This window comes from Myotis brandtii, unplaced genomic scaffold (genome assembly GCF_000412655.1).
Source record: "Myotis brandtii unplaced genomic scaffold, ASM41265v1 scaffold155, whole genome shotgun sequence".
NCBI classification, from domain to species: domain Eukaryota; kingdom Metazoa; phylum Chordata; class Mammalia; order Chiroptera; family Vespertilionidae; genus Myotis; species Myotis brandtii.
The window spans coordinates 2,003,180-2,015,673 of NW_005355621.1; positions in this window are offsets into that span (position 1 = coordinate 2,003,180).

A 12,494-nucleotide genomic window follows, 5' to 3' on the forward strand; every position below is an offset into this window, starting at 1 on the left:
ATCTTGGTTGGGTTAATTTGCATATAGTCGCTCTGATTGGCTGGTGGGTGTGGCTTGGGGTGTAGCAGAGGGGCAGTCAATTTGCATATTTCTCTTTTATTAGATTAGATAGCTATGCTCACTGTTTACATGTCATCTATGGTTACTTCTGTATTACAAAGGCAGAGTTTAATACCTGTGATAGATCTTATGAAGATAATATAATCTGAGGTGACCCCTGCTGTGAGTCATATCCTTGTACAATCTCCTCCACTTGAGTGTGGGTAGAATCTATGATTTGCTTCTGACCAATAGATTACAGCAAAGTGATGGTCTGCTACTTCCTTGATTGAATTACATCACATGGCAAAAGTGATGCAATATCACTCCCTTGATTGTATCACTTTATGTAAGACTGTCTTATCTGATTGGAGAGAGAGAGAGAGAGAGAGAGAGAGAGAGAGAGAGAGAGACTCTCTTTCTGGCCTTGAAGAAGCAAACTGCTATTATGTGAACTGCCTATAGAGAGGGCCTCAGTCCTACAACCACAAGGAAATGAATTCTGCCAACCACCATGTGAACTTGGGTGTTGCTTCTTCTCAAGTCCAGACTCCAGGTGAGAATGCAGCCCAGCCACCCACTAGACCAGTGATGGCGAACCTATGACATGCGTGTCAGAGGTGACATGCAAACTCATTTTTTTGGTTGATTTTTCTTTGTTAAATGGCATTTAAATATATAAAATAAATATCAAAAATATAAGTCTTTGTTTTACTATGGTTGCAAATATCAAAAAATTTCTATATGTGACACGGCACCAGAGTTAAGTTAGGGTTTTTCCAAATGCTGACATGCCGAGCTCAAAAGGTTCGCCATCACTGCCCTAGACTGTAATTGTGAGACCCTGAGCAGAAGACCCCGCCAAGCCATGCCCAGACCCTGGTCACTGAATCTGTGAGATAATAAATGTGTGTCATTTAAAGCTGCTAAGTTTGTGATAAATTGTTACTCAGCATAGAAAACCAATATACCATGTAGCTTACACAGCCTGAAATATGTATTATCTGGCCTTTTATAGAAAAACTTTGCTAATCCTAGCTCTGAAACACAATTCAGGGGGAGAAATGATTCTGCAAGGATTGTATAGGGTTTTCAAAATACACATGGATAGAAGTAATAAGAATGTTTAAAGGCCCTACTCTGAGCTGGCATTGGCAGAGCCACTGATATTGGAACAAGGGAGTGTATGACGCAGCGGAGCAGGGCCCACAAATTAGCTAAACCAAATACAGTAGTTCCTCCCTTATCTGTGGTCTCACTTTCCGAAGCTTCAGTAACCCATGGTCAACTGTGGTTCAGAAGTATCAAATGGAAAATTCCAGAAATGAACAATCCATATGTTTTAAATTGTGCACTATTCTGAGTACCATGATGGAACCTCGAACTATCCAGCTCCTTTCTGCCCAGGATGTAAAACACCCCTTTGTCCAGCGTATCCACATTGCATATACTACCTACCTGTTCTCTCTTAGTAGCTGGCTCAGCTCTGGTACTGCAATGCTTGTGCTCAAGCCACCCTTACGGTATTTTACTTAGTGGCCCCAAGTGCAAGAGTAGTGATCTGGCAATTTGAATATGCCAACGAGAAGCCCTAAAGTGCTTCCTTTAAATGAAAAGGTGAGTTCAGCACAATAAAATATTTTGAGAGAGAAGAAACAGAGAGAGACGACATTCACGTAACGTTTTTTACAGTGTATCGTGATAAGCGTCATCGTGGGGCTTTTGGCAGAGATTCTGGAAGTGAGGTATTTTAAGAATATTTGATTAATACACAGAAAGCATTTGAAGCAACACCTGGTACACGGTGAGTGCTCAGTACTGTTGGCTATTTTTAGAATCACTAACTGGAGAGTAAAAGACACCCTTTATTGGGGGACAAGTTGTCATCGTGGGCTTTTGGCAGAGTTTTGGAGGCGAGGTATTTGAAGAAGCTTGAAGCATTACAGGAAGGTGAAGGAAGGTGAGACTGCTCTTCCAGGAAGAGAGCCATCCTTCCAGGCAGGGACGAGGGGAACTGGCAGCATTTTTAAAACAAGAATAAGGGCCAAGGCTTAAGGGATTCGTTTCTGGTCCCAACAGCACATTAAAATCCCCTGGGGATAGATTTTGTTGAGTGCTGAAGGCCAGACCCCGTGCATGATTTATTGAATCAAAATCTCTAGAGCTGGGCCCACTTGTGGATATTTTTAAATTTCCCCCCACGTGATCATAATGTGCAGATTGAGGAGGACAATTATTTCAAAGTGCTCAGGTCTGCGGCCTGGGCCTCATCTCATCTCTGTGTACACAAAGACAATCCACACTAAGGCTAAAACCCAGGTCCTTAGCCAAAATCCAATAATATCGTGAGGATTGGCACAGAGTTGAAAGACACCCTAACCAACAGTCTATCTCCTCCATCAACAGAACTGCGTGCTAAAATGAAGAGACAATGAAAACATGCCCTAGATGCACTGCAATGACTAGAGGGCATAAGAAATTAAAATGCATTAGAAATACACACCAGAATGAATTTAAATCTTCAAAACACGTGGTCTCTGCCTCTTTCTCCACACCTTCCCTTCCCTGCTCCAAACAAACGGTACATACTGTTCTAAGCCAACAGTACATACCTGCTGTGGTCCTGCCAGCCTCCTGATTTCTAGCCACTACCTCCACCAGTGGCAAAGCCTGCACAACCCAACATGACATCGCCAACCATTAAGATGGACTTCTGTTTCCATGCAAGGCCTTCTAACCCTTAAGCAGACGGATCAGGTGGAGGGACGGGTAAGGAACCAACTCCAAGTTCAAGACAGGCTAGTGCTCTGCCCAACTCCCCCTGGAGCTTTCTTTTCCCTTCCATTTCATTCAGGCCCAACATTTCCCATCAGAAGAGGACTTCCCACCTTGCAGGAAAAATATCAGCACCCCAGAGCTCCAAGATCCATGACAGGTTCTCTCTGGGTTTGGATCTGCCCCACCCATCTCAACTCCCACTAAGTCCTTACTCCCTCTTGGGGGCTTTTCCAGGTCTCCTTCAGAAACTCCTTTAAGTATTTCGAGGACAGAACAAATTAAAGCAGGGAGATGGTTATAAAGGGGTTGGAAAGGTCGGAAGAGCACAGGGTCAGGAAGCTGCTGCTCACCCTGGACTAGTCACAGCCCCTCCAACGCCGCTGAAACCGCCAGCAATGCCAGTGGGGTGGCAGGGCCTGCAGTCAGTGACCTCGGTGGCCCACTGCTGCTGGCAGAGGCACTGGCAGAGCAAAGTGCTTCTGTCACTTCCTCACTTTCTATCAGCCAAAGCAAGTCACGAGGTCAGCCCAGATCCAAGGCTGGGCAAATAGGCATCACCTCATGATGGAAGGAGCTACAAAGTCATTGCTATGATCTTAATGTTTGTGTCCCCCACCCCCAAATTCTCATGTTGAAACCTAACCCCCAAGGTGATAGCCTTAGGAGATGGGGCCTTTGGGAGGTGCTTGAGTCAGGGGCCTGGAGGCCTCAGAAATGGGTTTAATGCTCTTATAGAAGAGACCCCCCCCCCAGCCCAGAGCTCCCTGGACCCTTCCACATATGAGCCAAGAAGAGTGGCCTCACCAAACACTGAATCGACCTGCACCATGACCTTGGCCTCCAGAACTGTGGGAATAGATGTTTGGTGTTCATAAGCCACTCGGTTTTTGGTGTTTTGGTTATAGAAGCCTGAACAGACCAAGAGGGGTATTTCACAAAGGGCACAGGCATGGAGAAGTCGTTAATTAGGACCATAGAAGCAACTGATCAGTCCTGGCCAACTGGAGCTCCTCCTAGCGCCTCCTTCAGGGCCTGGCACTCGGTGGGACATCACTTCTGCAAGGTCGTGGGCTCACAAGGGCAGAGACTATGTCGATGTTGCTCCCTGCTCTCTCTCACACACCTGGCCTAGCAGGGGCTGGAGGTTTGACCGTGTTGATCCATTAAAGCAAACAGCGACGGGAAAGGAAGCGTGCTCTGGTCTCTGGTGCACAATTCCATGAAAGCAGCACCTGCCCAGTCTCTCTCCTCGGACTCAGGCTGCACCAGGACCACGTGCAGAAGGGTGGTTAGCAGATGCTTCTACAGGACGATGATTTGAAAAATTCCTCAAACTTAACAGCACCGTGGATTCCAGCATCTGAAAGACTCTCCCTGGCCGCCAGGAGAAGAAAGTCTCTCACCACCGTGGCCCCCCTTTTGTTGCTGGAGTGGTAATGTTTGGGAGAGCTGAGCAGACGGAGCACTTCACCTTTCTTTCCATGACATAGAGCGTCTAAGAATGTGTGGTTGCCCCAGCCGGCGGGCCGGCCGTGAGCTGAGCGTGGGCCCGGGTGTCAGCCCCCCAGCACATGCTCTGGGGCTGCAGCACCGGCTGCTGGTGAAGCAGCAGGGGGGCTCCCCCGTGCACAAAGAGAAGAGGCTCCAAGCTTCCCACAGCTGAGAATGTGAGTTAGCTAAGATGTCTCAAGAGGTAATAGCATCTTGTCACCAGCTCCCAATATACATACATGCACACACACACACATGCACACAACCGGAAACCAGCAAGTCTGCAGTGCCCAGACCGCTTGCTTTCATGCCCTCTTTCCTGATCCTAGCCCATATTTCATCAGTCAGGTGACACTACTGACACATTAAAACGGGCCCAGCTGGACTCCACATTGAGTGCTGAGCTCCTGCACTATGGTTTCTGGTTTTGGTCTCCCCCACCCCATCCACACCCAGCTCTGGTTCACCCCTGCAGCTTCTCCCAGTTTCTCCTCTGGACCCAGGTCTCAGCTTCTGACACTCCAACCAGAACCTCATCCCTGAGGCTAAGTTACGTGCTCAGCACCAGCCACAGCATCCTCAACTCACACTCCCTCAGTGCCTCCCAACTGGAAGCAAGAGAGACCCATCTGCATAGTCAAACATGCAGGGCCCACTAGTATCACCTTCTGAGGGAGCATTTGCACTATAAATAACAGACCCAGGCCCACCAGGGAAAACAGGATCCACCAGGTCACTGGGGGCCCTTATGGACACCTGTATCTACAAGGGACACTGGGATCCACCATGGGACACCATGATCCTCCAGGGATACCTGGATTCACCAGAGACAGAGGGACCCACAGGGACACTAGGATCCACTGGGGATGTTTGGTTCCTCCAAGACACAAGGGTCCTCGAAGGACACTTGGATCCTCCAGAAACACTGGGTTCTCCCAGGGCCACCAGGTCTCAAAGTCCACCACAGACACCTGGATCCCCCAGGGACACTTGGGTCCCCCAGGGACATAGTGATGCACCAGGGGCACTGGGTTCCTCCAAGGAAAACTGAGTCTACCCAGGACATCAGGGTCCTCCAAGAAGAGTGGGTTCCACCAAAAACATCTGGATTCAGAGGGAAAGCCGAGTGCTTTGGGGACACTGACGTCCCCTCTGGGTCTCTGGGGGCTATAGGAAGGAATGGTCTGTGCTGGGACCCCAAGTCACCTTAGAAAGATGGAAATGTCTTATGTCACAACTATGGCAGTGATTACATAACTGCATACATTTGTCAAAACTCATTGCTCTGTAGGTCCAAAAAGGGTACATTTTACTATGCATAAAAGTCTACCTCAATAAATCTGGCCTTAAATTCTTTTAAAATATTTATAAAGAAGTCTCTAGTGTGAGCTCTCTGACTCTCTTACCCACTCCAACCAATTCTCAAGCTTGGTGGGGAAGAGCATTTTAGGATAATAATAAATTGAGTGGTGCTTTAGAGGCAACAATCTGCTTTAACAAGAGATCTTTGGGTCTTTATCTTGTGGCTGATCTTGGTAATACCTGAGGTCAACATGAGGACGTGGTAAGGGAGGCAGGAGGGTGCTGAAAATGTTACCCCCTGGCTGAGATGCTCAGAATAAAGGCAGATCCCAGGAGAAGAGGGCATAACAGGGAAGGGTGAAAGGTAGACCCCTGGAAAAAAGGGTATAACAGGGAGGAGAGAGGGAAACTAAAGGAGAGAAGACTCCAGACACCCAGGAAAGGGAGGCTCAGTATTGCCTAAAAGCCATCTGAGAAGAAGAAATGTTCGCAGCTTCCTCTGGCCTCTGAATGTGTCCCCAAGCACTTAGGATCCCTGTGCCCTGGTACAAGTGAGGCCTTGGCAGCCAGGATTGGGTGTATGATTGCAGGGCTCCTGCTTAACCAAAGAAGAGAGAAGTCATAATGGAGCTTGTCACTGTCACACCAAAGCAGGAGATGGACTTGATCACAGAGATCTTTCTATCTCTACCCAAGTGCTAATTCTAAGTCAGCCAAATCCAGCTGCTAGCTAGCTCTGGACCAGGCATAACAAACAACCCCTTGCAGCTAGGTCTGTCGCCTTCCAGCCCTGCTGATTGGAGCACAGCAGGGTCTGGAGAAAACTTTCAGTCTCAGGAGACAAATTGATGGAGATTTTTGTACTTATAAACTCCTCCCTGGATCCCATTCCCTCCAGAAAGTGAGAATGGATTGAAATGCACAGGGCCAAGGAGGAGAATGGAAAGGGGGGGGCGGTGGAGCAGCTTGGACAGCTGGACAGGACCCAGCTCCGAAGACCATAGGGCTGAGGTCAGCACTTCTCGGTGTGGTGCCAGAAAAGAGACCTGCCCCTCTGAATAACACCCCTGCCCCATAAATTCTTTACAGCCCTTTTGTACCCATCTACCTCTGTGAATCTTTGCAGTCCACAAACACTTAGTGAAAAAGAAACAAAGGTGAAGTCCAGAACGCTGGCCGATTCTTCATAGAAGAGAGACACAGGCTCCTCCAACACTACATTAATTCTTGCATTTTTTTAAATTGGGAAACTATGCATTTGACAAAACATAGTATGAAAAAACATATTTTGCCAAGTACATAGTTGCCAAATTGCTGCAGTGGTGACAACTGCACTCCTGGTCACATACCCATGAGAAGTCAGTGCATAGGCCTGCCAGAGGGCATACAAAAGAATGTTCATAGCAGCATTATTTGTTATACGGCCCCACAGTGAATACAACCCAGTGATCTGTCAGTAGTACAATGGATAAATTAATGGTGGCATATTCAGACAATAGACTGCAATACAGCAATTAAAAAAATAACTACTAGGACATGCGTGACATAGATAACTCACACACATAATGTTGAGCAAAAGAAGCCAGACAACCCTGACCGGTGTGGCTCAGTTGGTTGGGCATCATCCCATGAAAGCTTACAGAGCACATGCCTTGTCAGGCACATGCCCAGGTTTCAGGCTCAATCCCTGGTAGGGGCCGTGCAGAAGGCAGCCGATAAATGTCTCGCTCTCACATAGATGTTCTCTCTTTCTCTTCCTCTCCCTTCCTCTCTCTCTCTAGAAATCAATTAAAAATTGAAGAAGAAGAAGAAGAAGAAGAAGAAGAAGAAGAAGAAGAAGAAGAAGAAGAAGAAGAAGAAGAAGAAGAAGAAGAAGAAGAAGAAGAAGAAGAAGAAGAAGAAGAAGAAGAAGAAGAAGAAGAAGAAGAAGAAGAAGAAGAAGAAGAAGAAGAAGAAGAAGAAGAAGAAGAAGAAGAAGAAGAAGAAGAAGAAGAAGAAGAAGAAGAAGAAGAAGAAGAAGAAGAAGAAGAAGAAGAAGAAGAAGAAGAAGAAGAAGAAGAAGAAGAAGAAGAAGAAGAAGAAGAAGAAGAAGAAGAAGAAGAAGAAGAAGAAGAAGAAGAAGAAGAAGAAGAAGAAGAAGAAGAAGAAGAAGAAGAAGAAGAAGAAGAAGAAGGAGAAGGAGAAGGAGAAGGAGAAGGAGAAGGAGAAGGAGAAGGAGAAGGAAGAGAAGGAGAAGGAGGAGAAGGAGGAGAGGAGACTGGGATAGCCCAGGCATAGACCACAGTGCTGGTGATGAAGAATGGTTGACAGATTTCAGTTATTGGAATAACTTAGCACCAGCCCTGAAAAAAAAAAGGAAACAAAAAGAAACACAACATTAAGAGTAAGCAAAAACAATAACAAATAAAACCTTTAGTGGCCAATAATAGCATACATCAATCCATATATTTTTATATCCCTTGCTCCATCAACATCACATTCAAAATTTGCCCGTAGGGCCTCTTTACATTCAGAATACAAATATTTTTCTGTATCATGTTAGGCAGTCACATGAAGCATATTGGGAGTGGTGTGCTGTTTATGCTAACGGTTAACATTTATTGGGCACCTGCCTCTTGTCAAACATCCCTCTTAGCATTTATTTGAACTGACTTATTTGATCCTCATAACAATTCCACTAGGTAGGTGCTGTGATTTCCCCCTGCACAATTGAGGACGTCAGACTGACAGAAGCAACCCACATTCTCTGGCTTTTGAAAGGCAGGTAGTGTGGTGCTTGGCCTGCATCTTAACAAACACGCTCTAATTCTCATGATCAAATCTTTGATCTTGACCTTTTGGGAACCTTTGACTAACAGAGTAACTTTCAGGAATATCAAAGAACACAGGACTTTGTTTGCATTTCCGATTTGGCTAAATGAATTGTTCTGTTGTTTCCTTCGTTGAAGTATAACATTCCTGGAAGTTAGAAGTCCACTGGAAGCTTTGGACGGCTATGCAGTGGGCGCTTTGATGTTCTTCATGACACATGAATCAGTCATACCCACCGCGGTTGTCTTTGACGAATCTGTGCTGAATTCCAGGATATCTGACAATTTCAACTGCATTAGTGGCATTTCCTGATGAGAGAAAACCTGAGAGAATTCAGCGAGTTCCTGTTTCAGTACTAATCCTTACATATTTTTTTAAACATATTTTATTGTTTTTTTACAGAGAGGAAGGGAGAGGGATAGAGAGTTAGAAACATCGATGAGAGAGAAGCATCGATCAGGTGCCTCCTGCACACCCCCTACTGGGGATGTGCCTGCAACCAAGGTACATGTCCTTAACCGGAATCGAACCCCGGACTCTTCAGTTACCAGGCCAATGCTCTATCCAGTGAGCCAAACCGGCGAGGGCTCCTTTCATACTTTTTGAGGAAGCTTCATGAAGGGGGCAACATTAAGTAGGAGTCATCGCTATAAGGTGCCATCAAATCCAATAATGCAACTGAAGTGGCAATCAGATGAGTGGAGGAAGGTTGTGCGTGTGCTGGAAACGACAGCTTTGTCACAGCGGGCTGCAGTACTGGCAGCTGACAAGTTTCTTTTGACATCTACTGTAAGATGCATCCCCTTTTTATAAGAACATAGAATATATGAAATAACAAATTTCAGATGGAGGGAAATAAGGTATTCTGGAACTAAAATTTCCCATTTCTTTAGGCAAGAAGCCCATTTCCCCCATGGTATCAGGTAGCATGGTCTCATCTTTTATTACAGCCATTCTAGCCTTGTGAGTATAAGCAGATAACTATGAGTTCAGTTTCTCCCCGCCGCCAAAAAAATGAGACTAATAGTACCTACTTCCCAGGAGGGTACACATGAGAGAGTACATAGGAAGAAGGTAACACATAGTCCTGCACCAGTGACTTATCCATGAATGTTGAGCAGCTATTATTACTATTGCTATCATCATCATAGTGGTATATCTCTTATCTCTTACTAACCAAGGCCTTTAGTCAATTGGTTAAATGGGAAAGTCAGATCAAGTGTGAAATTAATAAGATATATTCAAATGTCGATTTCTATCTATATTGAGTACCTTGCAGCAGGCCAACATTTATGCCAAGAAAAGGTAGAAAAGACAATTAAAATACAAAAATAAATCTGCTTGAAGTGATGAGAGAGTTTCTGAAGCAGCCAGTATGTGAGGAGTCAAGATCCCAGTGAGAAGGGGACCACAGAGAGATGAGCCAACACTCTCCTCTCTCTTTCCCCCATAACATGTGCAAGGTACCCAAGCAAAGGACAGCTGTCAAGAGCAGAAATGCCAGGACAGTTCTCAAAAACTTCACAGAGCTGGGGAGATAAAAATCATAGTTTGGGGCTTCCAAAGCAGTGCACAATTGAGGGACCAAAATCTCCAACAGAGGGAAGCATAGCAGTGAGCCCAACACTTCCTCTCAGAGCATTTATGAAGAGCTGAAGCTCAAGAAGCCAAATAGAAGCATGCTGAAAATTTTAACCCTACAATGTCTTGTCTGTTGACTGTTTAGGATTTTTGATACTGAAGCTGAATAAAAAGAACTCTTTTGTTTGCATTTAAAATTCATTTTTAAAGAGGACTAGAATAGAAGAGCATCAGAGGTCATATTCTTAACTACTGGGCTGTGTGACTATGGTGACTTACACTTTAATGTTGGCCTCTTAACACATTCGGGCTCAACTGTGTATTTTCAGAAATAGCAAAGAATTCTGAAATCTACCTGAAATTGTACTATGTATATCAAATTTTAAAATTGGATCTATAATTAAAAACCTTCCCAAAGAAACCCAGCTCCAGATGGCTTCACTGATTAATTTTTCTAAATATTTAAAGAGGAAATAACATTAATCTTAATGTCTTTCAAATAAAAACAAGAAAGAAAACACTCCTCAACTTATTTTATCATGTCAGCATAACCTTGAAAACTAAACCTAACAAGTACATTATAAGAATTGGAAATTATAGGTCAGTCTTTCTCACAAATATAGATAGAAAAGTGTAACCAAATATTTCCCCACCATATATAAAAATAATAATATATGACAACCAAGTTGTGTTTACTTCCATAATGCAGGGTTGGTTTTATATTCAAAATTAATCAATCAATGTAATTCATCATATTAGGATAACATAAGAGAACAAGCATAAGACCAGATCAATAAATGAATAAAAGGCATTTATAAAACAAACATTCATTTGAAATTTTTTAAAAATCTTAGCAAATTAGGCCTGGAATCAAATTTTAAAAATTTGATAATATATATATTTTAGAGCTACAGAAAACATACTTAATAATAGATTATTGAAAGTTTCCATCTGAGATCATGGATGAGACAAGCATTTTAGTCAACACTATACTGGAAGTTATAGCCAATATAATAAGGAAATTTAAAAAATGAAAGGTACAGGTTATTGAAATGGAAGACAAATATTGCCTTTATTGACAGATAACATAATGGTGTACTTAGAAAAACCAAAAGATTCTCCAGACAAATAAATAAATTTAAAAGGGAAGCTGGAAAGGGTTAGCAGATATATCAAATATTATAAAATTGATATTTTAATATACAAACAATAAGCAATTATAGATTTAAAGCTATCTATTAATATCAAAAATATCAATTACTTAAAATTAAAATAAAATACATATGATTTTTAAACTGAAAAGCATTGAAATTATAAAAGACCTACATAAATAGAAGCATCTGCTATGTTTCATATTTTATTTTTTAAATTCTTCTTCATATTTTCTTTTTTAAAATTTAATATGTTTTTATTGATTTAAGAGAGAGAAAGAGAGAGAAACATTGATCAGCTGCCTCCTGCATGCCTCCTACTGGGAATTGAACTCACAACCCAAAGTGCCCTGACTGGGACTCAAACTGGTGACCTCTTGGTTCATGGAACAACGCTCAGCCAACTGAGCCACACTGGCCAGGTGCATCTGCTATATTTTAATAGAGAGAGGACTTGATAATTTAAAGGTATCAAATCTCCCAACTAGATCTACAGATTCAATGAAATTTGCAGCAGGTGAGAGAGAGAGAGAGAGAGAGAGAGAGAGAGAGAGAGAGAGAGAGAGAGAGAGAGAGAGAGAATTGATCTGGTGTTCTAATATTTAAATGAAAATGAGAAGGACCAAGAATAGCCAAGATAATCTTGAAGAATAAGAAGAGAACAGGACCCTGACCAGGTAGCTTAGTTGGTTAGAGTGTCATCCCAATACACTAAGGTTGCTGGTTCAATCCTTAGCCAGGATACATAAAGAGTCAACCAATGAATGCATAAATAAGTGGAACAACAAATTGATGGCTCGCTCTCTCTCTCATCAATAAATAAATAAAAATAAAATTTATTAGAGAAGAAAAGGGAGGATTTACCTATCAGATGTCAAGACTTAAAGCTACAGTAATCAAGATAGCATGTTAATGGTGAGAGGAAAGACAAATAGACCAGCACGATTGAACAGAGATTCCAGGACAAAGATGAAATGCATGGAGTGAGGAAAGGATGGTCTTTTCAATACAGGGGGCTTGGTCAGTAGGATATGCATATGGAAAAAAAACAAAGCATCTTGACTCTACCTCACCCTACACACAAAAATCAATTCCAGGTGTATTATAGATCCAAATATGAAAGGTAAAACAATAAAGCTTTTAGAAGATAGCATGGGAGAATATTCTTATGATCATAAACAGGACCATAAGGGGGAAAATGATTAACTGTACCATGATAATATCAAGAACGTCTGTTTTTCAAAGATGTTACAATACAATACAATTATAGTGTCTAATATAATAAAAAGACAGGCCTCAGAGTGGGAGAAGATATTTGTGATATATATATATATATGTGTA